This window comes from Rhincodon typus, chromosome 1, assembly GCF_021869965.1.
Source record: "Rhincodon typus isolate 14 chromosome 1, sRhiTyp1.1, whole genome shotgun sequence".
Taxonomy (NCBI): Eukaryota; Metazoa; Chordata; class Chondrichthyes; order Orectolobiformes; family Rhincodontidae; genus Rhincodon; species Rhincodon typus.
Genome location: NC_063332.1, coordinates 150150606 through 150167136, shown reverse-complemented (window position 1 = coordinate 150167136; position 16531 = coordinate 150150606). Strand labels below are relative to the sequence as shown.

The 16531-nt window shown below is 41.4% G+C and overlaps 1 protein-coding gene across 1 annotated transcript in view; it reads right to left on the bottom strand.

The window, feature by feature from the left end:
- Positions 1-13251, bottom strand: part of LOC109934529 (La ribonucleoprotein 1B) — a 192131-nt gene extending 178880 nt beyond the window's left edge. Inside the window, exons 1-2 of the mRNA XM_048609725.1 lie at positions 11970-13251; positions 523-625 (exon numbers count right to left, since the gene is read on the bottom strand). The gene's annotated coding sequence lies outside the window, so the exon portion shown is untranslated. The remainder of the gene's footprint in view (positions 1-522; positions 626-11969) is intronic.
- Positions 13252-16531: the final 3280 nt, after the last annotated feature.

Here is a 16531-nt window from a genome sequence, read left to right as displayed (position 1 = left end):
TTAGATTTGGGAAATTTGGGATTGGAAAATTGCTGATGTGACAATCTTGCTCAAGAAAGGAGGTTTGGGAGTGGTAAACATGAAACTGATAAAACTGTATAAATTGTTGGTTACATTTTGTTGTTATCAATAAATTAATTATCCAATCATGGTCAAAATACAGTTGTATGGAAAAGTACTATGACAAGGACTTAGGGCAAGCATAAATCACAGTACGATTTAAATGAGCTTAATTACACTTCAAAAGTTCTCCATTCCATTTGAGTGCTTCTCCAGCTACCTACAAAATGTGTCTACCCCTGGAGGCTTTCCAACCAGCTCAAATGATCACTCACCTTAGATCAAGCATCTATAACACAACACCACTGACTATCCTCAGACACCAATGTAACTCAACATCAGAGGTCCATGTCAGAGGTCCAGTCTACAATCCTATCTGGAATCCTCCTCAGACATGCCCACCATCACAAGTTCCCTACCAAATTCTAATCCCAATCTCTTTGTTTACTCATTTTCTCCTACCAGCCTACAGCCGTGTCTCCAGCATTATTTCCTCTTTCAACCAGCTATGTTGTAGCATATCTTTGGCAGCTGTTCAACGAATGCAGGGTTGCATCCCATCTTCCTGTGTGGAAGAAGAGTCAAATATTAAATACATAATCAATAAAACACAGATGAAAGGCAGGAGACAGAGAATCAGATAACTGCAACATGTCAAATACATATTTTATTCTTCTATCACAGATTTCGTATTCAGATCTCTCAAATTGATCCCAAAACTGTGAAGTATAAATTGAAGCGTACTAAGTGTTGTGCTCCATTCACAGGGTTTGAAAACAGACTTGTGAGAGAAAATATTTAACTTTTCTTTATGGTACCTCATATGAAAACATTTTAAATAATGTGGCTTTTTAGAAGTTTCAGACCACTGTCAATCTCTCATAGAAAGTATGCTACAGGCAGAGCTAAATGATCTCACAATTAATGCATTTGATTTAAGTTCCACAGTTATGCCATATCCACTTGTGAATGGTGGAGGATGACTAAACAAGCAGAAAGAGACTGCTGCTTCAGGAACGACCCCGTTCTCAAATTTTTTTTTTTTTTTTGTGGTGGGGGGGCGGGGGGGGGGGGCGGAGGTGTCCAGCTCTTGGGTAAAAAATGAAAAGCCTTAAGCATTTTCTTCTATCTTTAGCCAACATGGATGATTTATCTGGCAATCTCCACTGCCTCTCGAGGTCCACATCACAGAAGGTAGTCTTCAGCTAATTTGATCCACTTTGTGATATCAAGAATAGCAGATGAATCGGAAAATGCTTAGGACCGTCTGTCCATTGAAGCAGAACAAGTCCAATCCAGCCAAACACCACACTGTCAACCTATTCTGAATCAAAGTGAATGAAGAGGTTGCTGACAGTGCTAAGAAGCAATACCTCCTTACTGATGTTGCTTGGCTTTGTCACAATCATTTAGCTCTGGACCTCACGTCAACTTTGGCGCAAACATGGACAAAAATAGCTGAATTCCAGAGATGAGGTGAGAATGACTCCATTTGATTTCAAGGCAGCATTTGTTGCCTGGGATGAATTCCCCATTATAAATACCCTGCAAAGGTAATCACTACAAAAATCTGAACACAAACAGATACTTCAATACTGTGGCTACGACTGCAGATAAGTAGTGGGAAGTTTAATTACTGACTCCTCAAAACCCGCCCACCATCCACAAGGTAGATCTTAGGGTGCAATGGAAGTCTTCAGTCACTTGGATCAGCATAGCTCCAACAAGAAGCGTAAAAACAATCAGCTTAGAGCAGCCCACATTTTGGCACCAAATCCATCACCTACAATGCACACTCCCTTCACCAGCAGTCCATCATGTCTGCTATGTGTATCATTTGCAAGAGTCATGTAGTAACTCCAAATCTGCAGCCTCTACCACCAAGGACAGCAAATGTGTCGAAGCATAATCACCTGCATATTTTCTATAAAAATAAAATTCTATCCTTACATGGAAATGATTCACCATTCCTTCATTGCTGCTGGGTCAAAATTCTGGAACTCTCTACATAACAGCATTATGACAGTACCTATACAACAGATGGTAGCAGTTCAGAGAATAGCTTACCAGCGTATTTGTGAGGACAATCAAGGAAAGGCAATAAATTCTGGCCTTGTCAGCAACATCGTATGTCACAAACAAACTAAAAGAGACAATGTAGCCTTTCTTTAGTTGTATCAAGACTAGATTACATGTTCCAGTACTGACAGTAGTGTGGTTTGAATCGAAGAAAATTGTCAGTTGAGTACTGGTGGCACCAAAATATAATAAGAATCTATATATTATGTAAGAAGTACCAAATAAATATTAATTCACTTTGCCATCTGAATTTAAGTGGTTTTCTCTACAATCCTCCACATGTTGTATCTCTGCTGTTGACACCTCATTCAAAATGACCCAATTCAACTCAAATAATTTGCAAACATACTACTACAAACCAGTTTTAAGGAAGGCTTTGGACAATAAGTTTGGGATCCAAAGTCTCAAATTCTTACCACCATCTGAATATGCCTGGGGGTTTTCTCCTTTGTTCATTCCACTTACGTAAATGCTATCCTTTGATGATACATCTTAGAAAAGCAAATTCAGGAATGCATAATGATACCCATTCCTTCTCAACACTTTTCCAGCATTATCAACACTCTGAGCTTTTGAATCTTTACCTCGAGATACTTTCCTTATGGAAGGCAGAATTAGATAGATTCTTATTAGACAAGGTAATCAAAGGCGATCAGGAAACATGAAATTTGAAGCAAACATATCAGCCATGATCGTACTGAGGGTGGAGCCAGCTCGGGGGGCGTCGAATGAGTCACCTCTACTCCTAATTTGTATGTTCAGCACAAAGACCATGTTTAAGAAAGCACTTGCTCCTCAAACTGAAGTGGATTTTTCAATGCTCAGTATCTAGATAGTTGTAACAATTCAAGAGTTAAAAGGAATCCTTGTAACTATATTTGGTGTACTGGGTATATCACAGGCCTATACATGAATCTTGGATCTCAAAAAGTAATTCAATAAGCGATATTTGGTTCACAGTATAAATCACAAGGAAATTTGTTAGTGATTGTAAAAACTATGTGAAACAAATTGAAGATTTACATGTATTGACACAACCCAACTTTCCTACTTGGAATTTAAAATATACAAACAAAGTTCTGTCCTTAGCATTAAAGCTGTTAGCAAAATTAGGCTGGAAGACTACTAAGCTCTCTCAATGTCTACTCGGTCAATTGAAGCAATATGCAATATTTTTGCTCCCATATTTGGCTCACTAGATACATCAAGAGAAAATTGAAGTAGCAATAGGGCCATTAAGAGATTACAAAATCAGAGACAACAAGATTGAGAAAATATTAAATCATGTCTTTACTACAGTAATTACCCAGGAGGCAGATCAGGTGGAGGTGACGTTGGAAGATGAGTTTAGAAATGATATAAGCATACGTACAACAGAAAAGTATCAATATAAAATAAACAAATCAAATTCAAGTGAATAACAATCCTGATCTGATCAGATTGTATCGGTGCGTTTTAAAATAATCTGCAGGAGATAGTGAAAGTACTGTTTATGTACTTTTAATAATTCATTAGAAAAAGGTGTAACGCTAGAGGACAGGTAGATAGCTAAGTTTATATCTATCTGCCTTAAATATAGATAATGTCCTGAACTACAGACCAGTCAGCTTGACAATCTTGGTGGAAACTACATGGGAATTCCTATTAAAGAAGCAAAAAAAAGAAAAATGTCCTATTTGTCAAACACACTGAATGCTTTAAATAGTTAACAGTGAGAAAAATAGGGCAAATACAATTGATGTAACTTATCTAGATTTCAATAACACATTCAGTAAGGTGCCACACAATAGGAAGCAAGACTAGAGCTTGCAGAACCACAATAAAAGGTAGAAGAATAGTTAGATATAGACCAGAGGTGGGGGTAAAGGGTAATTACTTACAGTGACAGAAGATTAAAGCTACAAGGTACATTAAATGCTTGCAAGGATCAGTATTGGCACCACTGCTGTTCACGATTTTTATAACAAGATCAAACTTTTAATGAAAAACGAGTTTTAAATTTGTGGATGGCATCAAATTGGGGGAGAATAGTCAACACCAAGGTCAACTTCAATATATGACAAAATTATGTTGATACACTTGTAGATTAGGCAAATAATTGTCAAATTAATTTCAAAACAGGCAACTATGAAGTATCACACACTTAAAAAGAACAGCACCTCTTAGATTACTGTTTTTTTCCAAACCAGGAGCAAATGGATCTGGGAGTATGAACACACAATTACAAAGTAGCAAGTCAACTTAATAAGGTTGTGAAAGAGCAAACAAAGCAAAAACAGCAATAAAGTTTACTTAGTGGGATAGAACTCTAAAGTAGAGAAGTTATCCTAAATGCATGTTTTAAACATTCACTCTCTGGCATCATTGCACGATGGCAGAGTGTGTTCAATCTGCGAGATGCACAGCACCAACTCACCAAGGCTCCTTTCACAGCACTTTCCAAAACTGTGACCTCTACCATCTAAAGGGAAAGGGCAGGAGGTGAATAGGAGAACAATCACCTGCAAGTTCCACTTCACCATCCTGACTTGGCACTATAATCACAATTTCTTCACTGTTGCTGAATCAAAATCCTGAAACTCTGTTCCCAACTACACTGTGGACTACCCCCTGCCCCAACTGCAATTTGTGAAGACAGCTTTTGATGTTCTCAAGGGCAATTTGGGATGGGGTATAAATGCTGGCCTAGCCAGTGACACCTACATCCTATTATTAAATGCAAATGAAATCTATTCTTCAGTAAACTATTCTGACTGAAATATTACAAAGATACTGGAGAGAAGTAGAAATGCAAGTTTATACCTAAAGGAGAAAATGAACAGCCATAATTCATGCCAGCAGGAAAACAACTCACCAGATCTTTTCATTTACTAATACACGCAATCAAAAAGCTACAATGGCTATGAATTTAATAACAGCTAAAACAATCCAATGTTGCAACAGTCCTTTGAAATAAAATAAGATACAGCGATAAAGAATAATGTAATTCAAGCAATTTACTTATTTATACTTGCAAACGTAATACCATCTGTTTCTTGAGTACTGCAGATCTGTTATTTTCTTTGAATTAATTTGGTTTCAATCAGAAAGACCCAAAAATAACCATGATCAAACACACCACTTCCTGATGCAACGAGTGAAATTTCTAAAGATGCTAAATTTTATGAGCTAAAACTCAATCTCAGTAATATCAAAGCTACCATTTCAGTTCTCAGTTGCCTCTCTGCACCTCTAGCAAAACACTCCAGATGAAGTTTCAAGATACACAAATTATCACACCATTCAACAACTCAATCACCTCCGGCACATTTAAGACACATCTAGTCACAAAAACCATCAGTCTCCAACTATATCATTCTTACACCTGCCGAAACTTCAGTTCTGTATTTCAGACTGAAGTTTAATTTCTCCCACATTCTCATCATCATCTCATCTCCAGCAGCCAAAGTAATCCAATTCAGAACTTATATCCTCAGCCATATCAATTCCAGCACTCAACTTTGTTTCCAAATCCCTGTTCCCAACAAACTTATTTAGAATCCTCAGCCTCCCCTTCAGATTCCTTCACAACCTTATTCTGATCCTTTTTAAATTATCCCTAGCCCCACAGACATCAGTTTACTTGCTCAAGTAAAAAAATTCAGAGACACTTGTCAGGTAAGGCTATGGAAAAGACAAATAGTTCATGCTTCAGATGAGCAACCTTTAGAGAAATTCCAGCAACAGATTTTATAACTTAAAACATTAATTTATTTTTCCCATTGATGTTACCTTACTTGCTATATCTTTCCAGTATTGTTCTGTTGTTTCAAATTTCCAGCAACTACAGTTTGTTTTGCAAATTACTTGTTGCTTGTTACTTCCTCATCTAATCCACAGCATTCCCCATGTATTTACACTAAACCATCTTCACTTTTTAAAGCCTCCTTAAGTCTTTTGATTTGACAAGTAATTTCATTCAATTTTTCTCTTCCTTCTTTATCTCCACACTTGGTATCAATCTCTCTTCTCCACTGTTGGCCACTCCTAACAATTGATCAGGATGCTGCAGAAATGCAAATTGATGTCAAACAATGTGTACCAAAAACATTCTCAACATTAGAAACGTAGTTAGGAGGCAATCTGAAAATGTTCAAAATGGTAGGGCCAGTTTGTGTTTAATTTTTTTTCTATTCATTTTTGTGGGACATGGGCGTCACTGACTGGGCCAGAATTTCTTGCACATCCATAGTTGCCCATGAGAAGGTGGTGGTGAGCTGCCTTCTTGAACTGCTGCAGTCCACTTGCTGTGGGTTGACCCACAATGCCATTAGGGAGGGAATTCTAGGAATTTGACCCAGGGACAGTGAACTAACGGCGATATATTTCCAAGTCAGAATGGTGAGTGGCTTGGGGGGGAATTTGTGGCTGGTGGTGTTCCCAAATATCTGCTGCCCTTGTCCTTCTAGGTGGAAGTGGTCGCGGGTTTGGAAGATGCTGTATGAGGATCTTTGATGAATTTCTGCAGTGCATCTTGTGGATAGTACATGCTGCTGCTACTGAGCAGCAGTGGCTGAAGGAGTGGATGCTTGTGGGTGTAGTGCCAATAAAGCAGGCTGCTTTTTCCTGGATGGTGTCAAGCATCTTGAGTGTTGTTGAGCTGCACTCATCCAGGCAAGCAGGGAGTATTCCATCACACTCCTGACTTGTGCCTTGTGGATGGTGGACAGGCTTTGAGGAGTCAGGAGGTGAGTTACTCGCCGCAGTAGTCCTAGGTTCTGATCTGCTGTTGTAGCCACTGTGTTTGTGTGGTGAGTCCAGTTGAGTTTCTGGTTAATGATAACCCCCAGGATGTTGATAGCGGGGGATTCAGTGACGGTAACACCATTGAATATTAAGTGGCAGTGGTTAGATTGTCTCTTATTGGTGATGGTCATAGCCTGGCATTTGTGTGGCACGAATGTCATTGCCCACTTGTCAGCCGAAGCCTGGATATTGTCCAGACCTTGTTGCATGTGAACATGGGCTGCTTCAGTATCTGGGGAGTCATGAATGGTGCTGAAAATTGTGCAATCATTGGCAAACATTCCCACTTGTGACCTGGTGATGGAGGGAAGGTCATTAATGAAGCAGCTGGGGATGGATGGGCAAAGGACACTACCCTGAGGAACTGCTGCCGAGATGTCTTAAAGCTGAGATGATTGACCTCCAACAAGCACGACCATCTTCTGATACCCATTGATTCCAGTTTGCCAGGGTTCCTTGATGCCAAATTCAGTTAAATGAAGCCTTGATGTCAACCGCTGTCACTCTCACCTCACCTCTGGAATTTGGTTCTTTTGTCCATGTTTGAACCAAGGCTGTAAGGAGGTAAGGAGCTGAGTGGCCCTGGTAGAACCCAAACTGGTTATTGCTGAGCAGGTGCTGCTTGATAACACTGTTGATGGCACCTTCCATCACTTTATTGATGATTGAGAGTAGATTGATGTGGCAGTAATTGGCTGGTTTGGATTTGTCCTGCTTTTAGTGCACAGGGCATACTTGGGCAATTTTCCACATTACCGGGTAGATACCAGTGTTGTAACTGTACTGGAACAGCTTGGCCAGGGGAGCAGCAAGTTCTGGAGCAGAAGTCTTCAGTACTATTGCTGGAATCTTGTCAGGGCCTGTAGCCTTTGCATTAGCCTTTACACATGAAGATTCATATAGCCTGTAGCCTTTACACATGAAGATTCATAGAATACTTTAGCTCTTTAAGGTATTGGCAAAGATCCGTAGCTCAGGTTGTGGACGAGTTGTTGACTTGCCCACCGGGCTGGCTTGTTTTTGTTCAGATGTTGTCACCATGCTAGGTGACATCAGTGGAACCTCTGATGACGCGATATTATTCTACTCTGCTTGGAATTTATACTGTCCGGTCAGTTATGGTGAGTACTGTCATTTCCCATTTTGAGCTGTATGGGTTTATACATGGGGTCCAATTCTATATATGTTTGTTGATTGAAGCATGGGTGGAGAACCATGCCTCTAGGAATTCCCGTGCGTGTCTATGTTTGGCTTGGGCTACTATGGTCACTTTGTCCCAGTTAAACTGATGGCCTTCATTGTCTGAATGTACAGATATTAGGGAGAGTTCATCGTGCCGTTTTGCTGATAGCTTATGTTTGTGTATTCTATATAGCCGTCAGAATACATGAACATCAGCTAGCGACAAAACAGTAGAATAACATCGCTTCATCGGAGGCTCCACTGATGATGTCACCTAGCATGGTGACAAAACGTCTGAACAAAAACAAGCCAGCTCGGCGAGCAAGTCAAGAACCTCATACTTCAGCTTTGAAGAAAGCCATTTAGCCTATCATGTCTACTATTTTAAATAAAATAGCCAAATTAAGGTTGATAGACCATACAGGAAGCTGTAACAGAAATATCAAAATTTTAAGGGAAATTTATCAATTTAAATAAAATATCATTTTAAGGGATGATAATGCATGCCAGCCCTTGCAATGCCCAGCGATCATATGAGGGCTGAAGAATATCAGTGAACACCATACGGTCCTTCTCCAAGGACACACGGATGCAGCTTTAACCACAGAACAGAGGAAGACCAATGCACCTCCCACACTAAATCTTGTTGCCTCAACCTATCAGGCACAAGAGCACGCCCACAAGGAGATTCTCTGTCTTGCCACTTCACTCCATACTAGGTATCCAAAGATCAGAAGCACAGGGATGAAGTGCAGCCAGAAATTTAAAAGCATCCCCTTTATATTACATAGAAAAAGCCCCAAACAGTAGATGCTGGGCTCTTTCACATAAATCTAGTTAATCCCACTATCTCCTTCTTGCCTATATCACTACAATGTTTTTCCTTAAAATATTGCTCCAAGTTCCTCTCAAAAGCTACAATTGAATTAATTCCATCACCCCCTCAGACTATTTTGCAGGAACCTACATTTGCAGCCATGCAGTAGGATGAAAGCTAATCCACGTGCCTTTTGTTCCGAGTCAAACACTGCATTTCACATTGAGGGTGAAGAAGGGTCCCGACTTGAAACATCAAATTTCCTGCATTTCTGAAGAAGGATCCCGACCCGAAATGTCAACTTTCTAGCTCCTCTGATGCTGCCTGGCCAGCTGTGTTCCTCCAGCTCCACACTCTGTTATCACTGCATTTCACATTATTTATATGCAACGTAAACATACTACACACTGAAAAAAAGGTTATGCAAAACAAAAGGAGCTTTCCAAAGCCTAATAATTCAATGCATTGAAATGTTTTATCTCACGTATCCTTAAGTCCTTTAGCCAACCACTTTAATTGCTGTCTTCTACATATGAACTCTTCAGGCAATGAAAATAGTTTATATCTTTTACTTTGTCCAATCCCTTTATAATTATAATGTGGAGGTGCCAGTGTTGGACTGGAGTGAACAAAGTCAGAAGTCACACAACATCAGGTTATAGTCCAACAGATTTATTTTAATCACAAGCTTTCGGAGTGCAGCCCCTTCTTCAGGTGCAGTGACTGCACCTCACTGCACCTGAAAAAGGAGCTGTTCTCCGAAAGCTTGTGATTTCAAATAAACCTGTTGGAATATAACCTGGTATACTGTGACTTCTGATTTCATAATTATAAATAGTTTTATCAAATCTCTGCTTAGCTTTCACTGTTCAAAGGAGAGCAACCTGAACTCCTCCAGTTTACTGTAATCTCTTAACTTCGGTCTTAATCCATGCTAAAGCTTTCACTTTTTTTTCCAATGTCTGTAAACAAAATTTGACATAAATGGAGGAATTTCATCAATACAATGGGTATCTCAGCCGTCAACTGGAGTTTCATCAAGTGATCCACATTGACTCCCTTAGGGAAGGCCTGAATTACAAGCCAATTAGGTAAGTGATTGACCGAAAGCAGACTTTCCAAAGGAACAGGACCCCACGGGTAGAAGTCCCACCTGCAAAACAAATAAGAGTTTGGCAGGTTTTTTCCTTAATAGCTTGAATAGGAGGCAATGTCTTCAACTGGACAATAACTATGTTGCCCAGGATTGCAGAGTAACCCAGGCCAGAGTTATGTGATGACCAAAGGGGTTTTAAGAGTTGGGGGCTGCAAAAGAGGGAAAGGAACATGGTGGAACCAAGGGAAGGGAGATGGCTCTCAGCTGGCACTATTCCACTCCTCGCTGAGTCCTGCACTATGTCTTCGAATGAGGGTCCCCAGGAGACCCAAACAACCCTACAAGCTTGCTTGTCATGCTCCCCACATTGCTGCAGGCCCACCTACAACAGGTTTATCACCAGTCGAAGCAGGATAATGGCCCTTAAATGGGCATTAATTGAATGTGATTACGGTGGAATCACAAAATTCCCTCCCACCATCAAGCCCACCAATGGAAAAGAACATAAAATAATACCTATTGTTCCTATTATAATGTTTTTATACAAGTTTAGTGTAATTGCCCACATTTCATACTGTTTATACAGCTCATAAGCTTTATCAATTACTTCAACTTGCCCTACCATCTCAAAGTCTTATGCACGTACAAATACACCCAGCTACCAGGGTTTTTAACTCTCCTTTAATTGTATTGCCCCTCATTTTTTCTACATGAAAGAAAATAAAATAAAATACATTACAGTGGCTCTCAGCAAGTAAGACACTCCAAGCTTCTTGTCAAAAAAGTGTAACAATTGTTGCAATGAGAAAGCATAGCAGTAAACACAGTAAAGCACAGTGGCTCAGTGGTTAGCACCATTGCTTTACATTCCTAGGGCCCTGCCTTCGATTCCACCCTCAGCCTACTGTCTGCATGGAGTTTGCACATTCGCCCTGTTTCTGTTTGGTGCTCCAGTTTCTTCCCACAGTCTAAAGATGTGCAAGTTTGGTGGATTGGCCATGCTAAATTGCCCATAGGGTTCAGCAATGTGTGGGTTAGCCATGGGAAATGCAGGGATAGGGTAGAGGAATAGGTCTGGGTGGAATGCTCTTTGGAGGGTTGATGTTGGGCCCAATGGCCTGTTTCCACACTGTTGGGATTCAATGATAAATTTGTGCTACATGCAGCATTAAATAAAGAATGAATGTGTTTGAGTGATCTTCCCTAACAGATACATGTTGACCATGTCAAGAGAACAACGCAGCTTTCTCGCAAATACTGGGTAGTACAATGTAATCTTTTATGGCCATACTGGGCCCAGTTTTAACATCTTTTCAGAAAGACAGCTCCACCTTTAGAGCAGTTTTAGTTTGTTTTTGGCCTGACAATGTCATCTCAGGTTATGATCTCAAGACTCCAGAATGGTCTTGAATCTACAACCCAACAACCGTGAATAACCATAATCAGACTGCTGCCATCCTAGAAAATAAAAATTTGATTAAAAATTATGAGATTTTGCTGAGGCCAATAAAAATGTTGCAAGGAAAGATTCTTCATTATTTGAAATTATACCAAGATGTAATTGGATCCGAAAGTTGAGATTTCTAAAGTTTAACAGGGAATCCTTTTGTTCCAGTTTGAATCTTGTGCATGTGTGGACTTACACTCACGATTTTTTTGGAGGAACGTAGTCACATAAATTATTCGTTTTGTAATCATGTACTTGTTGGTTTATATTACTCACGGACTCCGACTACCTCGATGCTTTGCAGCCATTGTTTTGAATTCTTCTCATAAAACATAAACCTAAATCCACATGAAGATCTTTAGAAAAATATTAACCCCTGTGCTCAACAGCATCTTTACCACTGAAAATGGTCAATCAAAAGCATTCAACGGATCTACAAGGTTTTGAATTTTTAAAACATCCTATCGGTTTAGTATTCGGAAAAAAAACACAAATCAAATTACCAAAACACATTAAAATTCGGCACTGTGCCTTAGGGGGCTCCACCGACTTAACTGAAAGTTTTTGACCAGATCAGGAATCTCTTCCCCCGCAGCAGTTGTTTACCCTCACCCTAGACTGGGCTGCAGCAGGCCAGGCCGTCCAGCTGCAGATCTGTAAATTCAAGCGAGCGCCAGAGGATCAGTCTCAAGATCAGGAGAATAATAACATAAAAAGGCAGAGTAAACGTGACTGGAAGCACGGACAGCTGCACTTTAACACTCCATCAACCTTTCTCTGTCTCACTCAGGGACGGGACAATGCCTCACCGAAACCACGGCCAAGGCCTCGCCGCTTTGCGGTCACCGTCCAATCAGCGCGCGGAACAGCCGCCGTTCATCATATCGCGAGAGCTGGATGGAAAGGGAACAGATCGCTCAGCTGATTGATTCATTCATTCATTCATTCACTCACCGCGACTACAGGTCGTTGCGCGGAAGGAAGAATGCCCACTCTATTTTAACTTATCTCCAAGGAGATTCCAACCCCACCAGTCTTGACGGTGTTCATGCATTGATTCGGTCTTTACTACTTTAGTTGGAAGCCTGATGCACAGAAAAATAGAAAATTGCATACGCTGAGCACTCCTTTCTAAAGATTTTCCCCGCTACCGGCAGTTAAATTACTTGTTTGAACCTATGAACTCTAACTTTAATCCCACATTTTAATTTGGAATGTTATCTTTAAAATAACAAACGGGTGATCCATCTCAGCTTCCTGAGTGGTCCCCAATATCACAGATGCTCGTCTTCAGCTAACTCAGTTCACTCTGTTTCAAGAAATGACTGAAGGCATTGGATACTACAAACGCGATGAGCCCTGACAATATCCCAGCAGTAGTTCTGAATAATTGTGGTATAGAACTAGCTGTACCCTCTCGGCAAGCTCTTTCAGTACAGCTTCAAAATTGACATCCATCCAATTTAACACAACCTCCACCACTAAATGGCAATGTTCAGATAAGGCACTGAGTAGGGCAGCTGGAGCAGTTGTACCAGGACCTCCAGCAGCAACTGGTAATGGTGAGGGATGATGCCAAGTAGGGCAGAGGAGCATTTGAACAGAACCCCTGGATGAAGAGTGTCCTTAATAGAAGGAGGCCTCTGGGTAGAAGGATCAGACAGGCAAAGAATTGTCTCAACCAGATGTAAACTACAGATGTAATACTATGACTTCGATGATTAACCTTAATTTCTTTCATGTTTGTAATGACCTGATGCCCGTGGAATAAAGAGCCATTGTTGAATGATCTTTGTGCCCTCCGTGTGTTCAAATCTCATGCTACAATAGCAATAGAATACAATACAATACAGCACAATAAAATGCCCTTCAGCCCACCAAGGCTGCGCTGATTCCTAGTCCTTATTTAGAACTGCTGCTTATTGCCCACGTGTGATACCTAACCCTCAGATTTGATTTAATTTGATTTATTATTGTTTCATGTACCTAGGTACAATGTAAAGTTTTGTTTTGCATAAAGTACAGGCAGATCATACTATAAAAAGTGCATTAGGGTAATAGAACAGAGCAAAGAATAGAACGTTACGGCTGCAGAGAAGACATACAAAGAACGAGATCAACATTAACTTTAAAATTTAGGAGATCCATTCAGAAATCTAATAACAGTGGGGAAGAAGCTGTTCTTGAAGCTGTTGGTATGTGGGTTTAAGCGTTTGTATCTTGTGCCTGACCATGTCAAGCTATACCTTAAATTTTGATAACATGCCTGTTTCCACCATCTCCATTGGCAGTGCATTCCAGGCACCCACCATTCTCTGTGTTAAAAATTCTTCCTGCACTTCTCCCCTAAACTTTCCCCTCTCATCTTGAACCTGTGCCCTCCTGTAGTTGACCTTTCCACACTGGGAAAATGCCTCTCACTATCCACCCTAACTATGTCTCTCATAATTTTGGTGACCTCTATCAGGTCACCCATCAGCCTCCATTTTTCCAGTGAAAACAATCCAGGTTTATCCAACCTCTCCTCATAACTAAAACCCTCCAGACAAGATAAATCTTCTCTGCACCCTCTCCAAAGCATCCATGTCCTTCTGGTAGTGTGGCAACCTGAACAGCACGTAATATTTAAAATGTGGCCTAATATGGAAAATCACTTTATTAAAACCGAAAAAACTGTGGATGCTGTAAATCTGCAACAAATCAGAAATTGCTGGAAAAGCTCAGCAGGTCTGGCAGCATCTGTGAAGAAAAAAATCAGAGTTAACATTTAGGAGGGTGAATAGTTGTTAATGGGAATTGTTAGTGACTAACAATAGGTAGTGTGCAATGGCAGGCTATGTGATAACAAGGCCTGCGAACAGTGTAGATGTTCTGCAAAGCGGTCACCCAGAATACGCTCGTTTCCCCAATGTAGAGGAGACCCCATTACGAGCAGTGAATGCAGTAGACTAGATTTTGGGAAGTGCAGGTGAAGTGTTGCTTCACCCGGAGGGTATGTTTGGACCCTTCGGTACTGGGAGGGAGGAGGTAAATGGGCAGGTGTTGCACCTTCACTGGTTGCAGAGGAAGGTGACGTGGGTCTGTGAGGTGGTGTTGGGGGTGCAGGAAGAGTGGAACTGGATGGAACAATCTTTGTGGAAGGCAGACAAGGGAGGGGAGAGGAATATGTGTCTGGTGGTGGTATCTCATTGGAGGTGGCGGAAATGGCGTCTGATGAACTTCTGGATGTGGATGCTGGTGGGATGGTAGGTAAGGACAAAGGGAACCCTATTGCTTTTGCGGGAGGGAAGAGAAGGAGAGAGGGCGGACGTGCGGGAGATGGGTTGGACCTAGTTGAGGGCCCTGATGACAACAGTGCTGGGGAATCCTCAGTTGAAGAAGAAGGTGGACATTTCGGAGGCTCCCTTGTTGAAGTTCACCTTATCTGAACATATGCGACGGAGATGGAAGAACTGGGAGTCTTTACAGGAAGCAGGTTGTGAGGATGTATAGTCCAGGTAGCTGTGGGGGTCAGTGATTTTTAGTGGACATTAGTGACCAGTCTATCCCCAGAAATGGAAACAGAGATGTCGAGGAAGGGAAGGGAGGAGCCCCAACAGCATCCACATCCAGAAGATCATCAGATGCCATTTCCGCCACCTCCAGTGAGATGCCACCACCAGCCACATATTCCCCTCTCCTCTCTTGTCCGCCTTCCGCACGGACCATTCCCTCCGGAGCACCCTGGTCCACTCTTTCTTCACCCCCAACACCACTCCCACAGTCCCACGGCACCTTTGCCTACAACCTGCCCATTTACCTCCTCCCTCCCCACTATTCAAGGGCCCAAACATACCTTCCAGGTGAAGCAACACTTCACCTGCACTTCCCAGAATCTAGCCTACTGCATTCGCTGCTCACAATTGGTCTCCTCTACAATGGGGAAAGGAAGTGTAGACTGGGTGACTGCTTTGCAGAACATCTACGTCCTGCTCGCAAAAAAGACCCTGAGCCACCTGTTGCCTGCCACTTTAACACACTACCCTGTTCCCTGGCCAACATCTCTGTCTCTGGCTTGTTGCAGTTTTCCAGCAAAGTTCAATGCAAGCTGGAAGAACAACACCTTATTTTCCACTTGGGGACCCAGCAGCCCTCTGGACTCAATATTGAGTTCAATAATTTTAGGGCCTAAACTCTCCCTAGCCCCCTACCCCACACCCCAGGCCTTGTTATCACATAGCCTGCCATTACCCACTACCTATTGTTTGTCACTAAAAGTTTCCATTAACAGCTATTCACCCTCCTAGCCAGATCATTATCAACTCCTTTGTCTATCCAACTGCTGTTCTCTCTCTTTGGGCTCTATCCTATCATTTACTCCCTACCCCAGCCGCTCCCTATTTTCTGCATATAAACCAACATTTTCCCAGCTACCATCAGTTCTAAGGAAGGGTCAGCGGACCCGAAATGTTAACTCTGGTATTTTCTTCACAGATGCTGCCAGACCTACTGAGCTTTACAGCAATTTCTGTTTTTAACCTGCTCACAAATTGGCTTCCAACTAGGCCACTTGCATCCTGACTACATTATAGCCTTGGTCCAAGCATGGACAAAAGAACTGAATTTCAGAGATGAGGAGAGAATTCTTCATAACATCAAGGCCATGTGAAACATAAGAAATATGAAGTCATTGGGAATTGGGGCAAAAGCTTAAATATTGGATTCATGCCTGGCACAAAGTGGAGTTGAAATTGAAGTCCCAGGTACACAGGATAATGAAGAAGCCGTTTTGTATTCTTGCCTTTATTGATCAGTTCATTGTTTATAGGGATTGGAAGATCATGTTACGGCTTTACAGGACATTGGTTAGGCCACTTTTGGAATAGTACGTGCAATTCTGGTCTCCCTGCTATAGGAAAGATATTGTGAAACTTAAAAAGGTTCAGAAAATATTTAGTAGGATGTCAGAAAGTTTAGCTGGAGCTATTTTCCCTGGAGGTTGAAGGATGACCTTATAGACGTTTATAAAATTATGAGGGGCATAGATAGGGTGATAGCCAAGGTCTTTTCCCCAGGGTGGGGGAGT